General features: G+C 40.8%; 1 long non-coding RNA gene across 2 annotated transcripts; it reads right to left on the bottom strand.

The window, feature by feature from the left end:
- Positions 1-234: 234 nt before the first annotated feature.
- Positions 235-21,823, bottom strand: LOC122331738. 2 transcript variants are annotated; one of them, XR_006248277.1, is made up of 4 exons: positions 21,802-21,823; positions 2,440-2,564; positions 1,045-1,263; positions 235-268 (listed from the first exon to the last, which is right to left on the bottom strand). It is a non-coding gene; the product is annotated as an uncharacterized LOC122331738 (long non-coding RNA). The 2 variants fall into 2 exon arrangements; XR_006248276.1 differs by lacking the exon at positions 21,802-21,823 and adding an exon at positions 4,044-4,128.
- Positions 21,824-23,105: the final 1,282 nt, after the last annotated feature.

Genomic DNA, 23,105 nt, shown 5'->3' with positions numbered 1-23,105 from the left:
CTGTTAAATTCTTCCTACTTGGACAAGCACAAACTTTCATCATTGCGCAACAACCATTTCCCATTTCCCTATGGCCGAGGACTTGGCCTTTTCTGTCTCTCAAGTGCCTGCATTAATTCCTCAGGAAACTTATTCCATGGGACTTCAAAGCTGTCCACCCAGTTCACAATAGAAGGGGAGGTGCTGGGAGAGGAGTATGAAGAACTCTGGGACAGAAAAGATCCTGGAGACAGACTGACTGGTTGCTCTGGGGTTTCAGAAATTTGTGCTGTAAAAAGTTGGACCAGGAATAGTTCAACCAAAATGAAAACCACCATCACTGTTTATTATCCTATTGTTATTAAAAAACAGGTGTTCATTTAGAATGACAAAATAGTAAGTAAATTCCAAACTTGTTTTAACAGTTGAACAGTTACTTTACAGGGATAGTCCACCCAAAATGTATTTTGTGTATATATTTTAATACATTTTATTTTAACAGTGAGGCAAAATATTATTGTGACCATTAAAAGTATAGTTCACCCAAAAATAAAAATTCTGCAATCAATTACTCACCCTCAAGTTGACCCAAACCTGTATATATTTATTTGTTTTGCTGAAGACAACTAAAGAGATATTTTGAAGAACGTTTTGCCTCACTGTTAAAATAAAATGTATTAAATATAATACATTACCAGAAGTAATAACAAAAGCATTTGCTGCTTTTTAATAACAAAAGTAATATGTCTGACCATAAAAGCGATAGTTAATCTAAAAATTCTACAATTCTGTCATCCTTTACTCGCTCTCAGATTGTTCCAAACGTGTATACATTTCTTTGTTCTGCTAAACACAAAGGAAGATATTAGTAAGAATGTCAGTAGCCAAACGGGGAGTAAATGGGGGATGAGATCTGCTTGGTTACTTACAAATATCTTCCTTTGTGTTTAGCAGAACAAAGAAATGTGTATATACGTTTGGAACAATCTGAGAGTGAGTAACTGACAGAATTGTCATTTTGAAATAAAACTATCCCTTTTTTTGTTAAAATATACATGGACTTACTGGTCTCCTTTAGAACAGAAATAAATTTCCTGGCTTGAATGGGCCTCAGTACAGCTCCCAGATCCGATTCCTGAAGAAATCTGAAATCTTCTGGGGTCTCCACTCCAAGTGATTTTAAGGTGTCCTCAAGAGATTTTTTAGTTGCGATTGGGAGTTCAGGTAATACAGCATCAATGGCATTGCTAATGTTTGAAATGTTTAGCTCTGAATCATCCATTTCTGAAAAACAACCAAAATAAAAATTCACATAAATTAACCAAAACTTGAGAAAATACAGATCAACCATCATGTTCAGTGTGACATCACACTGTGCTTTAATGGAATTACCCTTTTTTCATTCATCATATATGATGTTAAAGGATAGAAATCTGCCAGGTCATTGATTTTCACACAGTGCATTATTTCAGTCTGATTTTTCAATTCATGCAAATGGAATGCAGGAATGAACTCTGTTACATACTTTCTCAGCAGAAAATGAACAACTTCATCTTTAATGAAAATAAGTGCAAGTTCTCCAAACTCTACTGAGTCCATATGGTTTGTAACAAGGAACTGGCCTTTTTGTATAGCGTACCCTGTACATTACTTCTGCTGAGACTTTGGTATTGTTCTCTGTAAATCCAAACTGCCTCACTGCATCTTTAACAGAATCACCATATAGCTCTGGGTAATATGCAGTGCTGTTTTTTTCTCTCAAAGTTAGATCACACATTGACCCTTCTGACAGATAAGCCTGGTACAATTGATGCCTTTCAGAGAGAGTGAAGCACAGGTTTTTGAAATTCTTTAAGTTTCTAGCACATCTTTTAAAGTAACTGTGCTTGCTCTCAAACCGCATTGTCCACAACCTGATTAAAGGACCAAACTTTAAAATCAGTGCAGGGTAGTATCGCAAGTAGTGATGCTTAGGCTTTAGTCCATGTCCTGGAAAGAGAGAGAATCTGCAAACAAGATATTCTTGGATAAAAACATCAAGGTATGCAACCTCTGGCAATGAAATTTTCTGCGCACAAATCATCTCCACAATGTCTTTTAGTTGAAGGGTCAACTGCCAAACATCATCCATGGGCTCTTTCACCTTGTCACACATGATCACAGGAAGAAGTCTTAGAAAATTCCAGTTCTGAACAGCCTGACCAGAAAGCCTTACTCCATTGGAGTTCACTGCACATGGCTTACTCAACGCATCAGAGGCACTGTACTTAAATTGCTTAATGCGTCTATTCAGAACTGAATAAGTGAACCACTTTTTCTGCTTGATGAAGTACTTGAGGTAAAGGGCTACATCATAGGAAAGGATACCCTCAAAAATGTCATGGCCTAAAGAAGGTGGTAGGCCAGGCATACAAACATTAAAGTAATTCAGTGAATTAAAAATTGACTCAGATGTTATACCTTCAACGTTTTGTTGTCCCTCAGACTGTAAAATGTCTACTGCAGATTGGTAGTTTTCAGGAGTGCGCTGAGGTCCACATGCATTTGGATCTGTTTGAAAATCTGCTCGTGTTATCCGGCAATACCTGCAGAAATATTCAGAAAAGCAAAAATTTTCTGTAAAACCACCAATATTATGAGACCCCAAATTGTCCCCTGCAATGAACTTTTTTCTCTGCCACAGTTATTCCATTGTCTTCCAGGTCTTTTAAGTCTGAAATTAGCCTTGAGAAAACTTTGTCATGGCCAAAGTGTTTAAAGTCTTTTTCTCGACACAGCATTACAAGTGACATGTGGTCTGTATTTGATCTTATATGAGGTGGTAAATTAGCCAGAGACAAATATACAGCTAGTACTTTGTGCTTGCTTTTTGCTGAACCTAATGGGTTCACCACCTCAAAAGAATCTTGATATAGAATTAGTTTGAGACTTGATGGGTTCTGAGAAAAGAACTCATTGTTTTTGTATACCTGACCATCAGTGACAATCACAAAGCACATCTGTGCATGATAAGCATGTACCCTGTGTAGCACAATTTCGCCATAGGTCAGACTCCAATAAACACGTCAAAGTGTCTTTCAATGGAACATAGTAGGCAAACCTTTGTGACCTTGTTTCATCTCTTCCTAAGTGCAACTTTACAGGTTCTGTGTATCTGAACATCTCTTTAAAAGCCTTTGTTCTTGAAAAATTGGTTCTCATTGGTCCCTCGTGACTAATGCTGAAAAGGTCAGATTCCTTCACCACATCACATATTCTACCAATGTCTTCATCTGTTAATTCTAAATCACTTTTCAGAAATACACTCAATTTATTTAAAGTATATGTCTGTCCTAGTTCATGTATGCTTTGCATCTCTTCAACAATATTTTGTATAGTTGATGCTGGCAGAAGAAATTGTCCATGTAATTTCAAGTAGAAAAGAGAAATATTTCTGAGAAACAGGTCATTGAAATTTTCTGTAAGATGAACTTCGCCATCATCAGTCTCACTAAATCTCTCTGTAGGGCCTGATACTAATGGTTCGGTTTCAAGAGACTGAGAAACTGTCTCCTTATAATGATCTCTTATACTGTCCACAGAACATTGTCTGTGTTTCCTGGACATGTGGGATGTAAACGACGACCTTACAGTAAACGTATGGTCGCATCCTGTCACCGGACATGTCACAACACGTCCTTCGCCTATATGTTCCTTTAAGTGAGCTGTTAGCGATTTGACATCGCGACACTGGCACTGGCACATAGACACATTACACGTAAACACCGTAAGGGCATTTGTAGTATTAACATATGAATCTGTGTTATGTTTACGTTAAAAATGAGCCTTAAATGCCCCATATGAACGAAACGTATCGCGACAATCTGTAGCGGCGCACTTGAACACGCATCGTGGTTCATTACGGTGAAGTTTTACATGTAAAACATGTTCCCTAAGGGTTTGCACTGATATTCCACAGAAATAACAGCTAAACATTGTAACTGAAATTCTGCGCTTATGTGCCAGGGTACATGCTACTCATGTTTAAAACCACACACTGCTTAAAACTGTTTAATCCAACTTACCAATGTGCCCAGACACATTTATTTCAGACAGTATTCCCACGAGTTTGTAGTTCGGCCTCTTCAGTGTTTCGCAAGAAAAGCCACTCCACTGCAGATGTGCTGGAAAGCTAAACTCTCCGCGCCAATGAGAATTCAGCCAATCAAATTCTTCGCCTAAGGCGCGATGTTTATAATGATTGGATGATGCTTAACGGCTCTCTTTCAAATTCTTAAAACTAATTCCTGAGGTCAGAGTCAAAACAGAGCATTGAATTTCAGAAATTTCATCTAACACACCATAATAAAAAATGTAAAACCACTGTTAATTTCAGCAAAAGAATATTTCAATTTTTAAAATCAAATATACAAATGTTAAAGTGGACGTAGGCAGACAATTTAACCATACAATTGTTGTTGCACAAAAAGATGATTTTATCACACATGTTAAAAATGTTTATGTCCTGTCTCCTGAATATACTGTTTGGAATATACTCTTATGTATACTTAATTGTTGTCACAAAATATAATCAAAGCACTGTACTGTTGTTTTAAATGAAAGTAAACATGTTTACAACATTAGAAATTAGCTATTAGCTAACAAGCTAATATATCCAAAACGGATTCTTATGTACACAATGTGCTACAGAGGTCTGGCAGTCACGTGACCAGTTCTGCTTACGCCGCCATACTGGCAGGAAAGAACAGCCGGGAGCATATATGAAATAAATGGGGCCAGCAGAAGTTTCATGGCAACAGAGTTCACTGCAAACTTTAATTCAAAGATATTTACCAGATTTTAAGCTCTTTAATGTCATTTTAGGGTTACTATCAAACATAAAACCCGTATCCAACATGTTGAAATTGTAAGGTTTGCAAGGTATAAACAGTCTGGTTTTAAATTATTGTTCAACCACCAATGATATCAATGCTACAGTGCTCAAAATATCTGTTTGCCTGCCAAAAGTGTGGAGTTTAGGCTGCGTGATGTCAACTGCAGGAGCTCTATTCTTATATCAAATTAGGTCACATTCTAATTCTAATTTTAAACATCAATGTTTTCTGAAGTTCTTTGTCCTGTTGAAATTTGTTAAGTAATGTATTTTCTGTTTTGATGGTAGAATGACCAGCATATCGGTACAAATCAATGCGCTTAAAGTAGTGTTTCTCAACTCCAATCCTCACGACCCACCTTTAAGAACGTTTTGTTGTCTTAACCCTCTTTGTTGTATCGTGCAGAACAATCAGCTTGTGACATCACAGTACCGCAAGAGCGATTTGAAAGCATACAAAGTCCTGTACTTGTCACATGCCGATCGGTATGCACAGCGTTGAACAAACCTATTTCCTTAATTAACACACTTAACAAGATGATGAGTTAAATCAGGTGTTTTATATTAATTTTAAAAAGACATCTAAAACATTTTGAGATGTGGGTTGTGAGGACTGGAGTTGGGAAACACTGGTTTAAAGCACATGCTCTTGAATGCTATCCCTCACAGCCTTGATTTGGAATCAAGATGGCTGCAGGCTGAATAAGGAGTATAGCACATGTTTATTTCCTTTTTTAAAATAGAAAACTAGTGCATATCTAGGCAGATATTATTTTCACTTTTAAACTCTATCAAGGGTTTGGTAAAATATGAACAGTTCTTCCAGGCCTGCTATAATCCAAAATATGTGTTCGCATGGAATTACCTGGAATTGCCCAAGACATAATGTTTTTCTTTTAATGTTAATTTAATGATCAAATTTTTTTTACGTGTCATCACATGTTGGACATTTATACTATGGGCTTTCAAATAAGAACTCACATGGGATTCACACAAAAATGTTCCAAAAACACACATTTCACATGTTTTTTGCACATGTAAGAACATGTGGTACACGGATCACATGTGAAACACATGAAATTCATGTGTCTTAGTATATTGTTAATTAACTACAATAAGCCGTATTTTCATATGTTTTTAACTGTAAAACTTACGGTCTTACTCTGTAAAACTAAATGTTTTTTCACTGTACATTTTACAGTTATGACATGTTTTTTTGAATACGGTTTTATCCTGTAGCATTTATACGGTACTTTACTGTTAAATTTACGGACATTTTTTACAGTGTAGTAAAATCAGAAAAAAAGTAGATGAAAAGAAGCAAAGCGCGGAGCAGTAAGCAAGAACGTCCGAACGGTCTCAAGGAACCATTATTAGTTAAACAGGACTGCACAATTAATTCAAAAACATTTTTATTTGATTTAAAAACGCCTGTTTGGAAAGGACCCTAGAGAGGCAGACGGGATTTGACACAACACCCCCAAAAAAACTCAAAGGTTCGGAGGTAAAAAAAAAACCTTGAGAGGGAACCAGATTCAGCATGGGGGGACCCATCCTCTTCGAGCACAGTGCACACATTAAAATTGCATTCATTTTACCTACTTAATATATGAAACATTAATATATTTAGAAAATAAACCAATTATGTAATATGGCCAAAATAAGATTAATTGGTCATCCAATTATTAGATGAAGGAAGTTGACCACTGAAGCATCTTCCCCCATCTAGTCTCAGACTCGTCAGACAGGCTGGATATCCTGTGGTAGAAGCAAAATGGAGGTAATACTGGGAGTCAAATGATTTTTTTTTCTTATTCTTTCAAGATTTTGTTCTGAGAACCATCTTACACTAATACAATAGACATCTTACAAGTAGTATTTATAAACTTAGTATTTCTCTTTGCATTGACCCCATTATTATGAAGCACTAATACAAATGTACAAATGTCATCAATGTGCTTTTCTGTAGTGAACAACATACATTAAGTACAGATTGTCAAACATTTTCAAGTTAAAACATCTATTATAAGTGTCTTAATACCATCTCTGTCTACATGTTAGTGTTTTTACTCACTGCCTCCCTGGAGCTGCTGCACTAATTCTCACTGTCTGTTGTTGGTGCTGCTGCCTCTACTGTCCAGTGTCCTTCCTGAAGCTGCCAGTCTACTCCTATTCTCATCCTTCGTATTGCTGTAGCTGCTGCTCTACTTTCCTTGTAGCATAAAAATTCACCATGACCACACATCCCACCAGAACTCGATCATACGCGCCAATCTGGTGGCTAAGGCTGTTCTAGCCCCAATGGCACTGTTAATGCATGCTTAGTGCCCCTGGTTCCATATGGCAATCACTGCATAATACAAAATACACTAATCGGGTGTGTTACAGAGATTTTGTGTTAGAAAATTGATTTTGTTGTTGAAGGCAGAGGTCCGGATTTTAAATGTAGATATGGTCAAGTAATGTGTGTGCTTTTCCGTTGTCAATGTTGTAATTGGTTGCGTGTATCCTAAAGCTTCAAGCAACTCCAAAATAGGTTTTCTTCCAGCTTGTAGAAGATCCTCATTGAAGCCTCCACAGATGATGATGAGATCATTGTGTGCAAGATCCATATAATCCAGCATACTCTTTAGGTTGGTAAAGAAATCTCCAACATTGTATTGTGGTCTATACACAGCTACAATTGCTGCTTTTATTGGAGAATCTATTTTAGTTAAAACTCCAGATCAGTCAAATGTTGTATACATTGCCTGGACTGCATTGGAATGTGCTCCTTGCAATATATTGTGACTCCACCTCCATTTTTTTTCCTTCTGATTTCCTGATGTGTTGAGTAGGAGACGTGTCTGTTCCGTGTAAACAAGCTGTATCCTTCCAATTGGAGATCTGATCCGGTCAGATGCGTTTCCGTAAGACAAAGAACATCCGCCAGTTGCAGCTAATGATGGCATCTGATATCCTCAATGTGAGATGCCAGTCCTTCCATGTTGTGATGTACGATGGTAAGTGTATGTTCCCTTACATGCTGTAGAAGTGGCATGATGTCTTCAACTCTTGCTCTTCTCATGCTTTGCAAAGAGGCTGTGATTTCTGGATCCACAAATATCTTCTTGTCGATATCCATAATGTGTAATCCATGCAGAGAGGTTGTTCTGCTAAGGGCAACATAGGCCATTCCCGGCTCAAAAATCTTCAAAGCATGCGGATTGCATTGTCATGCGTTGAACTTTGTGAGCTGTGCAGGCATAAGCTAGCTTGATGGGAAACTGTCGACCAACCGTTCTCTTCAGATCTGTCAATGTAAACTAGGATGTTGTCTTCAACTCAATCCAAATGCTGGTCAGAAACATCGCAAAAAGGTGCGAGGTGAAGTCCTAACATTTTTACTGTGGTGATTCTATCTTTTTGTTTTGGCAGTGATGTTTGCAATCATGCCAAAACATCCACTGACAATTCCAGTGACAGGTTTGTTTATTCTCTTCATCCTTCCTGTTTTGGGTTTTTTCCTGTAGTCTTTGGCATCAGTTATGATGTCAGTGAAAAGGGCTCGTACGGTCTCCGTATTGTGCTTTTGAATTTCTTTGTTGGTGGCAACTATGTGCAGAGCATCACACGGGCAGGCTTCTTCACAGCCTGGCATAATAATAAAGCTCTATCATCTTCCCTGAGAGCTTCAGACTCCTGCTTCACCCGTAGTCTGTTCAATAGCTGAGTGAAAGCAAGGTCTTCTTTCTGGCGCATGATCTCTGTGAGGGTGACAATTTGAAAATTATGTATATGAAGAGGACGTGCTGGACTTCTGGAAGGACAGAGCGGTTTGGATTTACTTAGTGGAGGGAGTCGATAGAAATCCCCTACTACAAGGCAAGAGAGAGATCAAGGCAAGATTTCTTGTTGCCTTTGTGATTTCCAAGAAACTGTTTACTTGCGTAAACTGGAGATTTCAGCATATCAGAGACTTCATCGATAAGAATCTCCACAGTGCGTAATCCTGCTCTCACTTCATCTAGGGCATTCCCAAGTTCTTGATAAGGCGGCTTCAGAGTCCTTGGAAGTTTTAAAAGGGAATGCAGCATTTTACCAGAGATGCTGAATGCTGCCGTTCCAGTAAACGCAGACAACAGCCCCATTGGCACTGAGAGATCCCCTTCTTCCTGGAGTTGAGGGAGTTGTCGCAGTATATTGGTTGCTTCTGAGTGTATGCATTTGATGACATGGGATTTCCCACATCCAGCACCGCCTGACAAAAACTAAAAAAACTGCTTTGGATTATGAACCCACACACACACACTCCTGACACCACTGTTGAACAGTGTAAAAAATGGCTGCCTGCATCTCATTTAAACTCCTAAACATCTTCCTCACAAATTTGGCAGACATTGGAGGTGCCTCTATCTGTGCTATGACTCGGTCTCCATCTTCAAGAAGAATCTGGTACTCCGGGACATCTTCTTGTTCATCCTCTTCTTGTACATCAGCGTCTTCCAAGTGTGTTACACTCCAGGTGTTTAGCATCGAATTCAGGTGCAAAAGCACCCCAAGCATTCTCACCTGGTCCTTCCTGTTGCTGCCGTTCAAATGCTTCATCCAATTTTTTTGCTGTGCTTTTCGAACTTTGTCTCTTGTGCTTTAACTATGCCACAGACAGGCATCAGGAAACCAGGATGTGCCGGGAGTTCCACATGCACTTTTGTAAAACTCTATGTTGGATAGTGCTGAGGTTTCAGTTGCGTGTTGACACGATGTGGCACGTAAAGTTTTACCAAAGTTCCATATAACTTTTCTGGTTGCTTCTCCTTCGAAAAAGCGAGCATACCTTATAATTGCAGTCTTATCAGCAGTTCTCTTCTGAATAAATCCCATATTATTGAGTAATACATTGAGTGGACATTCTTTCCTTTTTAGTTTGCCGACCATACACAACACAGTATTTTGGCACGAAGTCTGCAAGGCACATCATCTCAAACTCCAGTGTTTTTAGGCCTTGCTCTGTATTTATCTATCATACCTGACATCCAGACATCCTCTGAATCAGGATTTTTGTTGTGTAGGACACTAAGAGGCAAACTCGTCTTCAGGGCATCCTCATCCATGGGTATAAACGCAAAGTTCTGTGAGTTGTAAGCTGAAATGTTCGTGCCACAGACTCCTGAGCGCACACTTGCCTGGGTTTGGAGTAGGCCTGCATGGTGTGCTTCACTTCATCCTCTTCGTTTACATTGGTTTGATGAACACTCTTGATGATGGTCTTCAGGAAATCACTCATTTCGTGTTCTGGCTTGTAAATGTAGGAAAGCATATACATGATGCAGCTGTCGAGAACAAACTGAAAGTCCATGTTGGCATTCCATGCCCTCAGCAAATCTGGGTTGTATCCATTCACCCAAGCCTCCTTTGGATCACGCTTCAGCAAAATCACGTTTGAAGTGGATAGTACCTTAGCATATTTATAGTAATCTTCATCAGAAAGATTACATTGACAGCTTCTCAGATTTGCTGATCAAAGGGAGGCCTGAGGATCATTTAACAAATCACACAATGGCTTGAGTTTTGTTCTGGCTTCGCTCATTGCTTTTTGAACCGCATCCTGTCTTGCCTTCTTTTGGCCTTCCTTGTTTTGTTGTTCTTGTTGGTCTTCATTTTGATCTTGGACCGTCGTGGATGGGTGTGATTTGTGGTGCGTGACATGGGCAGTTTAGGAATCCCATATCTGCGCAACACATTTCCTTTTTTGCAAGATTTGAAGTGATTCCTGCTGTGAAGTTGAACTTCGGTGACAATTTTATGAAGCTCTGGATCGGTGGTAGACACCTCTTGGTCAGACTGATTTTCGAATTCTGGTGCCCCCTTTACCCAGGTCAGCAGATGAATGTGTGGGCTTCTTCTGGCTTGAAACTCGACTCGATAAAAAATAATCCTCTACTTCCCCAATGGGTTGAGCAGGTGACAAAAAGCAGATGAGCCATTAACGCATCCACTCGTTTCTCAAACATCTGCATGACAGTAACAGGGTTACTTCGAAGGATTTCACATTTTGTCGTTCACTCATGAAGTCAACCTCTTCACCTTGCTGAGCCTTGATTGCCATTATGACTTCTGGCCATTGCATTTCGGCTGCACTGAATGTGCAAAAAAAGTAGGTGTCCCCAACTCTCTAATCATGGCCTGTAGATCTCTCAACGTTTTCTCCCAATAAGATGGAGTGCCTCTCAAGGGTTTCATAAACCTTGTGGCGTCACGGCTGTGGACCAGTCTTTCGATCTCAAGATCATCCTGAAGAAGCTTGTTGGGGATTCTACATCCACCTTTTGTAACAGGTTTGCCTTTTCGAAACTGGATATGCTGTTTTTAGCCATGTGCGCCTCAGTGACAAACTGCAAAGAAGAGATAACTCTGGTCTTTTGGCAAAATGGGTATCCACGCAGAACAATCTAGCATTAAAGTACATGCTTGGTGATAGCGCAACTTCTCGTGCCTCATCTGTTGTGTTCTTTCCAGTGGAAAAACTGTACAGGGAAAACCATGGCTTCCAGTTTTGGAACCTCCAACCTCCAACTGGCTTTTTCCCTTGAGCAGGTGCGAGGCTGAAGATTCCTTCGCTGTACGATAGTAAGTCCTGTCCAATGTCAAGTGGCTGCATGCGCGTGTCCAGAGTGAGCCCAGGCCTGAGTTCATCCTTTTCTTCTGTGCTTCGTAGACAACGTCCTAGTTTACATTGACAGATCTGAAGAGAATGGTTGGTCGACAGTTTCCCATCAAGCTAGCTTATGCCTAGAAACATCGACTTCCTGTTTTCATCTGTCATCGTCATCCATCTGATCATCACAAAAAAATTCAAATGTGGCAGCGACATTTATCAAGATGCCCTTGTATTCTGAATGAATCACTTTCAGTTTTTCTAACGCCACTAGCACTGTGCATATTCACTGTGTGGAAGTGTTGGTATCCTCCTGAACATGATGTGCCATTTCAGCTTCACCTAAAGTAGCTGGGACTCACTATTAGGCCTTGGCAGACAGTTAATTGTGTTCTCCACCTCAGAGGGCACACACACAATAGCACCACGCACTGATCATTGCTGTCCTTTTGGGCAACTATTTTTGCAAATGGTACAATTTCTGCGATTTAAGCTGTCCTTCAAGTACATTCAATTCAAGCAGTTCTGCAGGGATGGGAGGCAATTCAAGTTTGTTTGCCACTGCAATAGAGGGCATGGATCCTCGCTTCAGATGACTGTCACATGTGTGGCAGATCCATTCCTGTCTTATTACAGCCTCTTGCTTAACTGGGAAATATGTTCATGTTTGTGACAGTGCCAATTCAGTTTCTTGTACAGTTCTAGCAGAGATATGAACATTTTTGACACATTGTGTTCTGTTGCACATCTTGACTTGACTTGGAAAAAGAGCCCTGTTACAGACAGTACAGATGTTAGATGAAACAAGCAGAATTTGACACCGAAATGCAGATATGGCCTTTTGCATCAAGCTATTAGGGACAGGCTGGTTTGTTGCATTGGAATTGGGTGTATCCTTGCTGAAACAAATGTATGGCCTGTATTTTCGTTTGATCCTTAATGCACATCTCAACGTGTGAAGTATGTGGAACCCAGCATCAGTGAGACACTTCCGTTTCTTCTGGAGAGTGCAGAGGAGAATGTGATGTGATCTAAACTCTGAATCACTTGCATATCTTCTGGCCATGTAGTCCTTTTTTGCTCTGCATAGTAGCATAGATAGTGTGGTACCTCCTTTCCATGTAGTGCTTCATCTTCTTCTGGAAAAGGTCATCTGTCTTGTACCTCCTAACCAAGAAGTGCTTCTTTTTGTTTTTCTACACTTTTTGGCGACTTCTTTCTTTCTTCATTTGAAACCGTCAACTGGTGTCAACCGGTTGGTCTTTCTCATATTCTCTTTTTTTTGTTTTCAGATGTCAAAATATAGAGTATCCTTAGGTCCTGCACGCTGTTCAGCAATTTTACACATTTCTTTTCTTCTTCTCTGCTTCCTTGTTTTGATGACATTTATGACACCTTGATTTTTGTCTTCTGTAAAAAACGATTTTCAGTGATTTATCACCAACATTTCTTTGTGGTTCAGGCAGAGATGAAGTTACTTGTGAGTCACTCACAAGCTGCAGGTGACATTATTATAGCTCTCGCAGTGTCGCTTCACAGTACAGATGGACAATGATCCAAAGCATACTGCAAAAGCAACCAAAGAGTTTTTGAAGGGAAAGAAGTGGAATGTTATGCAATGGCATAACAATCAATCACCTGAAACTCAATCACCTGACCTGAATCCGATTGAGCATGCATTTCACTTGAAGACAAAACTGTCTTCAGTTCCTGCTTGTTCTTGGGGCATTTTCCTTTCAATTGCAGTAGAGACATGGCAGAGCATCACCAGCAATGAAACCCAGCATCTGGTGATGTAATTGTAATTGACTGCAAATGATTTGCAACCAAATATTAAAAAGTTCAATTTGATTAAATATTCTGACCCATTACTTTTGGTCCCTTAACAAGTGGGAGGCACAAATGCAAACTGTTGTAATTCCTACACCGTTCTCCTGTAAATACCCTCAAAGCTGACAGTCTGTGGTAAAGTTTGTTAAATTTAGTTTGTTTCATATCAAATCCATTGTGGTGGTGTATAGAGCCAAAAATGTTACAATTGTATCGATGTCCCAATATTTATGGACCTGACTGTAAGTTGCATCATACATAGTCATAGGTCAGTCAAGAAGCCAGAATTCTGCATTCTCTCAGAAATTAATAAATATGAATCAGTTTTTTTTTAAAACTAAAAATATTTTTGTTACAAAAACCCATCAATCTGCTTCAGAGGACACATGTTAAACCCCTGAAGGCATATAGGTTAGTTTTGTTGCATTACTTGTGGATATCTGATTTAGGTAATTTCAAAATAATAGGAACTATTCAAAAGCATTACTAAGCTTGGAAGAGCCATGATGGCTTCAGGGTGAGAAAAATATGGTATAATTTTCATTTTTGGGTGAACTATTCCTTTTAAAGGTGAGCTTTTTTTTGTCTCTAGTGGTTTTCACCCTTCAATCCTTAAAGGACATCTTCACAGCGAGAACAACAAGCATCAAACAGGTATCAAGCAGGTATCCACGATATACAAAGGGGGTTTTAAATAGCTTGAGGCACCACAGTAGCACGCTTGCATTGACTTGGTAAACAAGCCCTGTCCTGAAGTTTGGCCCCTGCTTATACAGGCCAAACTCTACCCCTTTTTTGGGTAGTACCATTTGCAGGTACATTTACGGGAACACACATACCACCTCTATTTGGCACTCAGTATCCACCATTGAGTTCAATCATACATAAAATCGACATATAATTCATGTGTTAAGTGTTAAAGGATTGTAAAATAAACACCTAATAAACACCATAAACACCTAATCATAGGTTGTGCAGGAAGGCTGTGACGTCATAATTGGCCACCACTCGTGCGCTCTGTTTGGTCATGCTAGATTTTCCGCCAGAAGACTGACTACACCCACACAGACAAACATCACAGGGACAAAACAGGACAAGTGCTGTGTAAAATGTATGTAATGGACATTTTCCCATTTCAGCACTTCCCCGTTGTTCATATTAGCCATGTGCTATCAGTATCACGTGTGTACCCGCTACCCTGATAGCGGCAACAGAAGGGAGGATGCAATGAGTGGATGAGGTAAAGAGTGTATGTGCGAGTTTGTTTTAGTGCTGCTTCCCCAGCGGTGGCAGCTAATATGACTTCATCACATTGGTGCTGTGTAATCAATTTCTACAATGTTTTTGTGCACTTTTTTTGTATACTTCTCAACACAGAATCAGAATCACTTTATTGCCAGGTATGTTTACACACACGAGGAATTTGTTGTAGTGACAGAAGCTCTACAGTGCAACGCGATAAGGCAATAAAGAGAATTATATACAAAATAAAATGTGCAAAACAGCAAAAATCTAAAATATATACTATAAACATTTGAATAAGTGTCCAAGTGTTCATGACATGGTCTGCCTGGGGGAAGAAACTGTTCCTGTGTCTGGCTGTCCTGGTACTCAGTGCTCTGTAACGTCGACCAGACGGCAACAGTTCAAAGATGGAGTGTGCTGGATGTGAGGGGTCCAGAGTGATTTTCTTAACCTTTTTGTTTAATCTGGATTGGTAGAGTTCTTGGAGAGTGGGGAGGGTTGTACCAATGATTTTTTCAGCAGTCCACAAGAACTTTCTTGGAATCTGGCTAGATTGTCATAGCCAAATTGTTTTACATTTGTTACTCTTCCCTAACAAAGCAAATTTTCAAATTTCCTCAACATCAGCTTCTACATCTATATGCATGTTATCTGAATGGATCCTCAAAAGCATTTTGAAACAGAATCTGACCACTTATCAGACTCTGTGTGACTGACACTGACAGTCAATAAATAGTTAAAAGTCATTAGTTGTGTTAGGTTTATAGCTATAAAACATTACAACAACATTAATTGTAATATTTGTGGCACTGTAATTCCAAACAATTGCAGTGTCACATGAGACAATGTTCTCTCAGAACTTTCCATAAAGCAACCTACATCTGTTAAGCCTGAAGTTTTTGTAACAAAAACCTCAATACCAGTCAAACAATCCCATAGCATTGTTACCATTTGTCCCATAGATTGTTTACAAGAAGAGCCCTCCCTTGATATGATAAATAAGAATAATAAAGAAATACCATTTCTGTAAACATCCCGCCATATATTTCTCTGTTCCAAAAACCCCCCGTTACAGTGGCAGTGCTGAGGAAGTTTTGGAATGCCTTCATCCTCCCATTGACCTTTTTTTCCAATTACATCGTTACTCTGGCCCAAGATGAAAATGTCACTCACCCTCATGTCGTTCCGTTCAATAAACACAAATTAAGATATTTTTGATGCATTCTCAGAGATCTATAGATACATTTTATTTCGTTGTTAGGTTTATAGCTATAAAACATTACAACAACATTAATTGTAATCATCTGCAAGAAGTCTTGAAGAAATCTTTAAGAAAATCGTCAAGAAATCACCAAGAAACAAATCTAACTGAAACATGTTAGGTTGAAGTTTATATGTTTCAAAGGGGGAGGAGTACACAGAGGTGGAGACCAGTAAAACAAAACAGGAACTTAGCCCAGGACAGGAACTTTCCCGACCCTTGATCTATTTGGCATCCCAGTGTCATTCAAATGCATAGGTGATATACAGCCTGAAACAAAAGGCACAGTTGTACCTCAGGATTAGCATTCACACTTGACTTGGAACACCTACCAGATGTTCAAGAACAAAAGACAAAAGAGAACTGTCTCGGGGCTTGGGCTTCCTGCTCTTAGAATGCAAATTGCAATGCACATTCAGCTTATACTATTACATTGGAATCTGTGTTTAAGCTTTTATGAATTTGTTATACAACAATTCCTCCTTTGAGAGTTCTAAAATAAAACTCTCATTAAATACAAATTTTAAACATTAAACACAACAAAAACAAAATTTAAGGTAAAAAATATATACATATATAAAAAAAATTGTGTAGATGGTCTATATCGACAAATGGCATGCTGACACAGAAACAAACATGCTTCTAGGGTCCGTGAGGTTCCTATGGGTAATAGTCTTTTCTGGTTGGAGCTGTCATTTCCTTCTGTTGGCAGAGGTCATTTGTTGAAGGGAATACTTGATACTGTAGACGCATAGTACACCAGTAGAAAAAGTAAGAGCAGAATTGCTATTTCCTTGATCCACAGCCAGGGTTTACCTAACAGTTCTCCGAACCATGAAGAATTATCTTCAGTCATTTGGTGTAATTTGGTTGAAAGATCAAGAATGTCTTGTTGGAGTTTGTTCAAGTTCTCTGTTGGATCCTTTAACCCGGTGCAGCATTCAGGGCTGATAATTTGGCAGGCTCCCCCTTGTATTGCAAGAATGTAGTCCAAAGCCACTCTGTTCTGTAAAATCATTATCTTGTGAGAAGCAAGAGTGTCCGTGATGGTACCTAGGGCTAAGGCTGTGTCATTAGCTAGTTTCTGGACAGAATTCGATAAGCTTCTGACTTGATCCAGGGCCTTATGACACCATAAGATGGGATCAAAGTTCCAAGAGTTCTTGACCACCATGTTTGTGCACAAGTGAATCCAGGGATGCAGCCATCTTCCTTTTTTGTGGTAGGAGAAGAATCTAATAAATGTAGAGAGGCTGCGGTGGAGTGTGTATTTTCTCTGATAGCTGGTAAAACATAAGCCAAGGTGCACCTGCCATTGAATTGACTAGGTAGGACGATGTAGACAGAAGTTCCACATAACCAGAAGGTGCCAGTTGGTGGAGGAATCATACACCACTGATTTACTAAGAATTTTGGGAGAGATGATGTTCTGCGGAGACACACTTCCAAGTCCTTTTCTTCTTTTCCTACTGAAGGAGTAAAGGAGTAAATCCACATGGGGTTTAATTCTCATTTTGACTACAAAGCTACAAAATTCATGAGGAATTTTACCTAATGGAGTCGAGGCTGGAGCATCATTTTCTACGCACCAAGGAAATGTCATTGTCAATAGTAAATCTGTCATAATGGGAGTAGCTGACGTTAGGTTGCAGAAAGGCAATCCAGGTGTGCAACACTGGGAAGCTGGAGGAGCTGTAATGTTGTGGCATGTACTTCTGTTGTGTATTCCACTGGTAGGAACTTTAAATAAGGTGCATGTTGTCACAGTTTGAGATGGGGTGTGCTACCCAGGGTATTCCCGCTTTTACTGAAGGAGGGTGTGGCATGCAAATGTTTTTTCCAGCAAACAAAGCGTTTCTTGACATATTCATCAATTCTAAGAATGTTGTTTCTGGAGTTCTGGAGTTCCGCTTGTGTGATGTCCATGATGATTACTAGAACAACAATCTTGATCATGTCGAAGGATGACTGAAGTTCTCTTATGAGAGTCTCTGCATTGTGTTTTTTTTTTTTTTTTTTTGATAGTTGGCTCTGCAGTGGGTCTGGTTGTCTTTAAGAATTTGTGTCTTCATGCGTGGGTGAGGAGGTTAGTGCGCATGGGTCCGGGCACAGCCATCAAGAAATATCTGCACAGAGTAAGAAAGAAAACAAAAGACGACAGAGCAGTATTTGTTGTAAAAATAAATAAAATAATAATAATAATAATATAATAACACAATAAAATAAAATAAAATAAAAAACCAAAAAACAAACTGCAAGCACAAGGGTTGTATCCTTGGTTCCTTCTGAATCTAATATTGTTGTTCCTTCTTTCCCTATTTCCCTATTTCTCAATTTCTCAAATTTGGTCGTCCTGTAATAATCTCATGAGAACTTAGTCCTACTGATCTGTTAGGTGATGCTCTTATGCTACACAGTACTGCTTGCTGGCAGCGCTTCAACCCATGATACTCCTTCCTGATGCATTTTGCTTAGCCTGGTTTTGATGGTTCTATTTATATTTTGGTTAACAAAAACTTCTTCACTACCTGTCCTGTGAAGTGGGTACCTTTTGATCTGAGTCAATGCAGTCAGGTAATCCCCATCTGGGAATGAAATCAGTGACAAGACATTTAGCAATTCAATTCAATTCAAGTTTTTGTATAGCGCTTTTTACAATGGCTATTGTTCCAAAGCAGCTGCACAAAAGCAAATCATTACACAACAGGATGAATTACAATACAAGAAAATTCAAGATAGAATTAGTCATTAAGAGAATTAATTAATGAATTAATCCAGGCGGAAGGTTATCTCCTTTTCCTGGACGTCATCGCAGGGAAGGTCATCTCCTCATAGGGGTCCACTGGAGAGGCTCGGTATTATGCTTGGCCTAGATGCCTCGGGATGTGCATCCCGAGGTAGAGACAAAATGTGCAATGTTGACTTTGGATAATTAGCGTAGATCTTAAAGAGCGTGACGGGTTGTAGCTGAGACAGACCATTCATACTATTGGGAATCACAATGTACTGTAGCATAGGTTTATGTGAATCTTTATGAGTATGCTTGGCTAAAAAGATATGTCCTTAGCCTAGACTTAAACTGAGAGAGTGTGTCTGATCCCCGAACATTAGCAGGAAGGTTATTCCAGAGTTTGGGTGCCAAATGTGAAATGTGACTTTGCTATTCGAGGAATTACCAGGAGCCCTGAGTTTTGAGATCTTAAAGAGCGTGACGGGTTGTAGCGAGACAGAAGGCTGGTCAGATAAATGGGGGCTAAACTATTTAGAGCCTTGTAGGTCAGTAACAGTATGTTATAATCAATTCGGAAATTAACAGGCAGCCAGTGCAGGGAGGATAAAACTGGGATTATATGATCATATTTCCTTGTCCTGGTAAGAACTCGAGCGGCTGCGTTCTGCACTAACTGAAGCTTGTTTATTGAAGATGCTGGACAACCAGCGAGCAGCGCATTACAGTAATCCAGTCTAGATGTCATGAACGCATGAACTATCTTTTCTGCATCTGAGAGAAAGAGCATGTGTCTGAGTTTAGCAATATTTCTAAGATGAAAGTAGGCAGATTTTGTAACATGAGTGATATGGTGTTCGAAGGACAGGTTGCTGTCCAATATCACACCCAAGTCTTTAACTGTCGGAGTAACATTTATATCACATCCATCTAATTGTAGTTTGAGCTCAGAAATTTGCTGTAAGCATGTTTTTGGGCCGATAAGAAGCACCTCTGTTTTATTAGTTTAATAGAAGAAAATTTCTAGTCATCCAGTCTTTTATGTCTTTAACACACTCTGTTAATTTAGACATTTTTGATAACTCATCAGGCTTAGATGAAATGTATAGCTGTGTGTCATCTGCATAACCAGTGTGGAAATTAACCCTGTGCTTGCCGCGCCATAATGTTCCCAGTGGGCAGGGCAGCATGTGCGCTTCGAGCGCCTCCCGAGTTCCAGTGCCCGCGCCGTCGCTTCCAGTTTTCCCAGAGTCACACGAGCGCGATGGATCTGCCAGCCCCATCGCCATCCTCAGCTCTCCATCACGAGCTCGCCTCGGGTCTGCCGGGTCCCCATCGCCGCCGGGTGGGACGATCCCGCGCTCCGTCCCGCAGGCTCGTAGACCGCGCTCGTGAGACCCGCTCCCCTGGGCTTCTAGCTCCCTCTTCTCCACCGTGGTCCGTCAGTCCACCAGCTCCACCAGGCTCCATCGTCCCCTCGGCTCCGCCTTGGTCTGTCGTCGACCATCCGTCGCCTAAAACTCCATCCCATCCTGTCAGGCTCCTCCTTCCCTCCGGCCTCAGTCGCTCTGGCTCCTGCTGCACGTCCTTCCTGTCCCCGTCTCCGTGTCAGTCGCCGGCTTGGCCAGCAGAGCGTCATTATCTTCTGCACCACCTGCTCCGCCGTGGGTCGGACCCATGGAGTCGAGAGCGGCTCCTCCTCCTTGGCGCCACCATGGACCATCATGGCTGGGCTCTGGATCTCCTCCTGCTCCGACTCCTCCTGTGTCCTCCCTGGCTCCTCCCTCCTTCTGTGCCCCCTGGACTCCTGTCTGCTTGCCCCCTCCTGGTCGTCCCTCCACCGATCCTCCCATAGATCCGGTATTCCCAGTTCCGGTTGTTGTTTTTGTTTGTTTGTTACTTTAGGTGCGGGACGCACCTTCGGGAGAGGGGCATTATGTCACACTCTGGACTTTTGTTGATTTAAACCACGTGTTGTCTGTGCCCTGCCTTCCCATTGTGTTTAATTGTTTAATTGTCTTCAGCCGTGTCTTGTTAATTTAGTTCATTTCCTTGTGTATATAAACCCTGTGTTCTGTGTTCACGGTTGTCGGATTATCAAAGTTACAAAGTTACAACGTTACTACGTCTCAATGTTACTCGTTTCCCGAGCTCTTTTCTGCCCTCATTTATTTTGAGTTTTTGAAATGGTTTTTGATCTATTTTGCCAGTTTTTGAATTAAATCTGTTTAGTTTATTTCGAGTCTCGAGCGTTCTCTCCCGAGAAACCACGGAAACGTGACAAAAAGTTTGCGGAGCAGGTCAGATAGGTTATTTGTGAATTTATCTACAGTGGTTGGGATAATGGTTCTACCCAGTTGGTAACGAGGTGCGGCTCGGTTAATCTCACTTACAGAGAGTTTAAAAGATATAAGGAAATGATCAGTGATATCATCACTTAGAGGTAAGATATCTAGGTCTAAAACATCGATGCCATGCGAAATAATTAAATCTAATGTATGCTTACAGCAGTGAGTTGGGCCGATTACATTTTGCTTTAGCCCAAAAGATGATAATAAATTTGTGAAAGTAGCTCCTACTGTATTCTTTGGGTCATCTACATGAATGTTGAAATCACCGATAATAAGTGCTCTATTTTTATTAATTAAGTCTGAAATAAAATCAGCAAATTCCTTAAGCAAATCTACATAAGGTCCTGGTGGTCTATACACAGAGATAAGAGAAAGAGATAACAGATTTCTTTGTTGCATCTATAAGCATAACATTAAGATCAAGCAGTTCAAAAGAGTTATAGCTAATTCCGGTTCTCTGAGTAACATTTAGCTCCTGACGATAGATAGTTCCAACACCTCCACTGCGACCTGACCGGCGGGGCTCGTGCTTATACAAATACCCTGATGGAGTCGACTCATTTAAACTGATATAATCGTTAGGTTTTAGCCATGTTTCAGTCAGGCAGAGCGCGTCAAAACTTTTGTCTGTAATTAATTCATTTACAATAAGAGATTTCGGCGCCAGCGAATGGATGTTTAGGAGACCAAACTTTAAATATTGCTGCTGTTGACCGGTTTTAACTTTTTTGTTTTGATCGTGATCAGGTTATTTCTAAGGCCTGTGCAGGATTTACTGATATATCTGATTTTTCGCGGGACAGACACAGTTTCTATGTGAGTAATCATACTCTCGGGTCTAACATTTACATCACATGGCATACTGTCAATGCTGCTGTCGTGTGATTCGTCACTTACTAGTCAAATGGAGTGTTGCGCGTGGAGAGATGTTGTCCGAGAGACGCTTCGCTCCGGCACGGCTGGGATGCAGACCATCCGCACGGAAGAACCTAGGAACGCTTCCAGAAAGAATCCCAATTATCAACAAAGAGCAGCTTCTGTTCTTTACAATATAAAGAACAACCATTCATTGAAACCAAATAGTCTACTGAACCTTTCCATTCCATGACGGAGCGTGGGAAGCGGTCCGGACATGATGATCTGCGTCTCAGGCGCGGTGCTGCGGATTCCCTCCACCAGGCTCCTCACGTCCCTCTTCAGAACCTCAGACTACCGCTGCCGATAGTCGTAGTGCCCAGCGGGCGTTATGAAGGCTGTCTTCCATTCGTCCCCCTTGCGGATCCGGACGAGATTGTAGGCGCTCCGGAGATCCAGCTTACTGAAGACCCTTGCCTCTCGGAGTTCCTCCAGAGCAGCTGGGACAAAGGGCAGAGGGTAGGCAAACTTAACTTTGGCTGTTAAGGGTTCTATAATCAATGCATGGACGAAGTCCGCCGTCCTTCTTTGTGACGAAGAAGAAACTCGAAGTTGCCGGTGAGGTGGATGGTCGGATGAACCCTTGACTTCACATGTACGTACTCCTCCATTGCCTCTCTCTCTGGGACCGACAAAGGATATATCCGACCCTTGGGTATTTTGGCTCCAGGCAGCAGGTCGATGGCACAATCCCATGGACGATGTGGTGATAAGTTGGTAGCAGCTGTCTTACTGAAGACATCGGAGTACTGATGGTATTCAGGAGGTATAGGTGGAACGGATTGGGTTTCCGGACTCTCAATGGATGTGGAGTGGCAGAATAGTGGGAGTGAATCAACCTTAGAAACAGTGGACAGACATTCATTCAGGCAATCATGACTCCAATTAACGATCTCACCAGTTCGCCAGTTAATGATTGGTTGATGTCGCTCCAGCCAGGGCCGACCCAGAACCACGTCTACGGTTGCCTCCTCCAGCACGAGCAGAGTAATCCATTCTATGTGCAAACTGTACTCCACCTCTCACCCTTCAAATAGGCAGTGACGTACCTGGCCCTTGCTTAACGGCTTTCCTTGGATGATTGTAATTTGGTAAGTGGTAGACTTTAACGAGCAAGACCGAGACGAGAGAGGCTGTGAGATGAGATGAAGTTACCGGCTGCTCCTGAATCCACCAGCACCTTGACTAGGAAGAGTCGATTATGGTAGTGAATGTATGCATGGATATGCGGAATTTGGGAGACAGCAGGGATTATAGTGGTAACACTCACCGCAGGCTGTGGGCGA

Source organism: Puntigrus tetrazona, unplaced genomic scaffold (genome assembly GCF_018831695.1).
Source record: "Puntigrus tetrazona isolate hp1 unplaced genomic scaffold, ASM1883169v1 S000000001, whole genome shotgun sequence".
Classification (NCBI taxonomy): Eukaryota; Metazoa; Chordata; class Actinopteri; order Cypriniformes; family Cyprinidae; genus Puntigrus; species Puntigrus tetrazona.
Note: the sequence above shows the minus strand (reverse complement) of the source record. Positions and strands in the feature narration are given on the sequence as shown.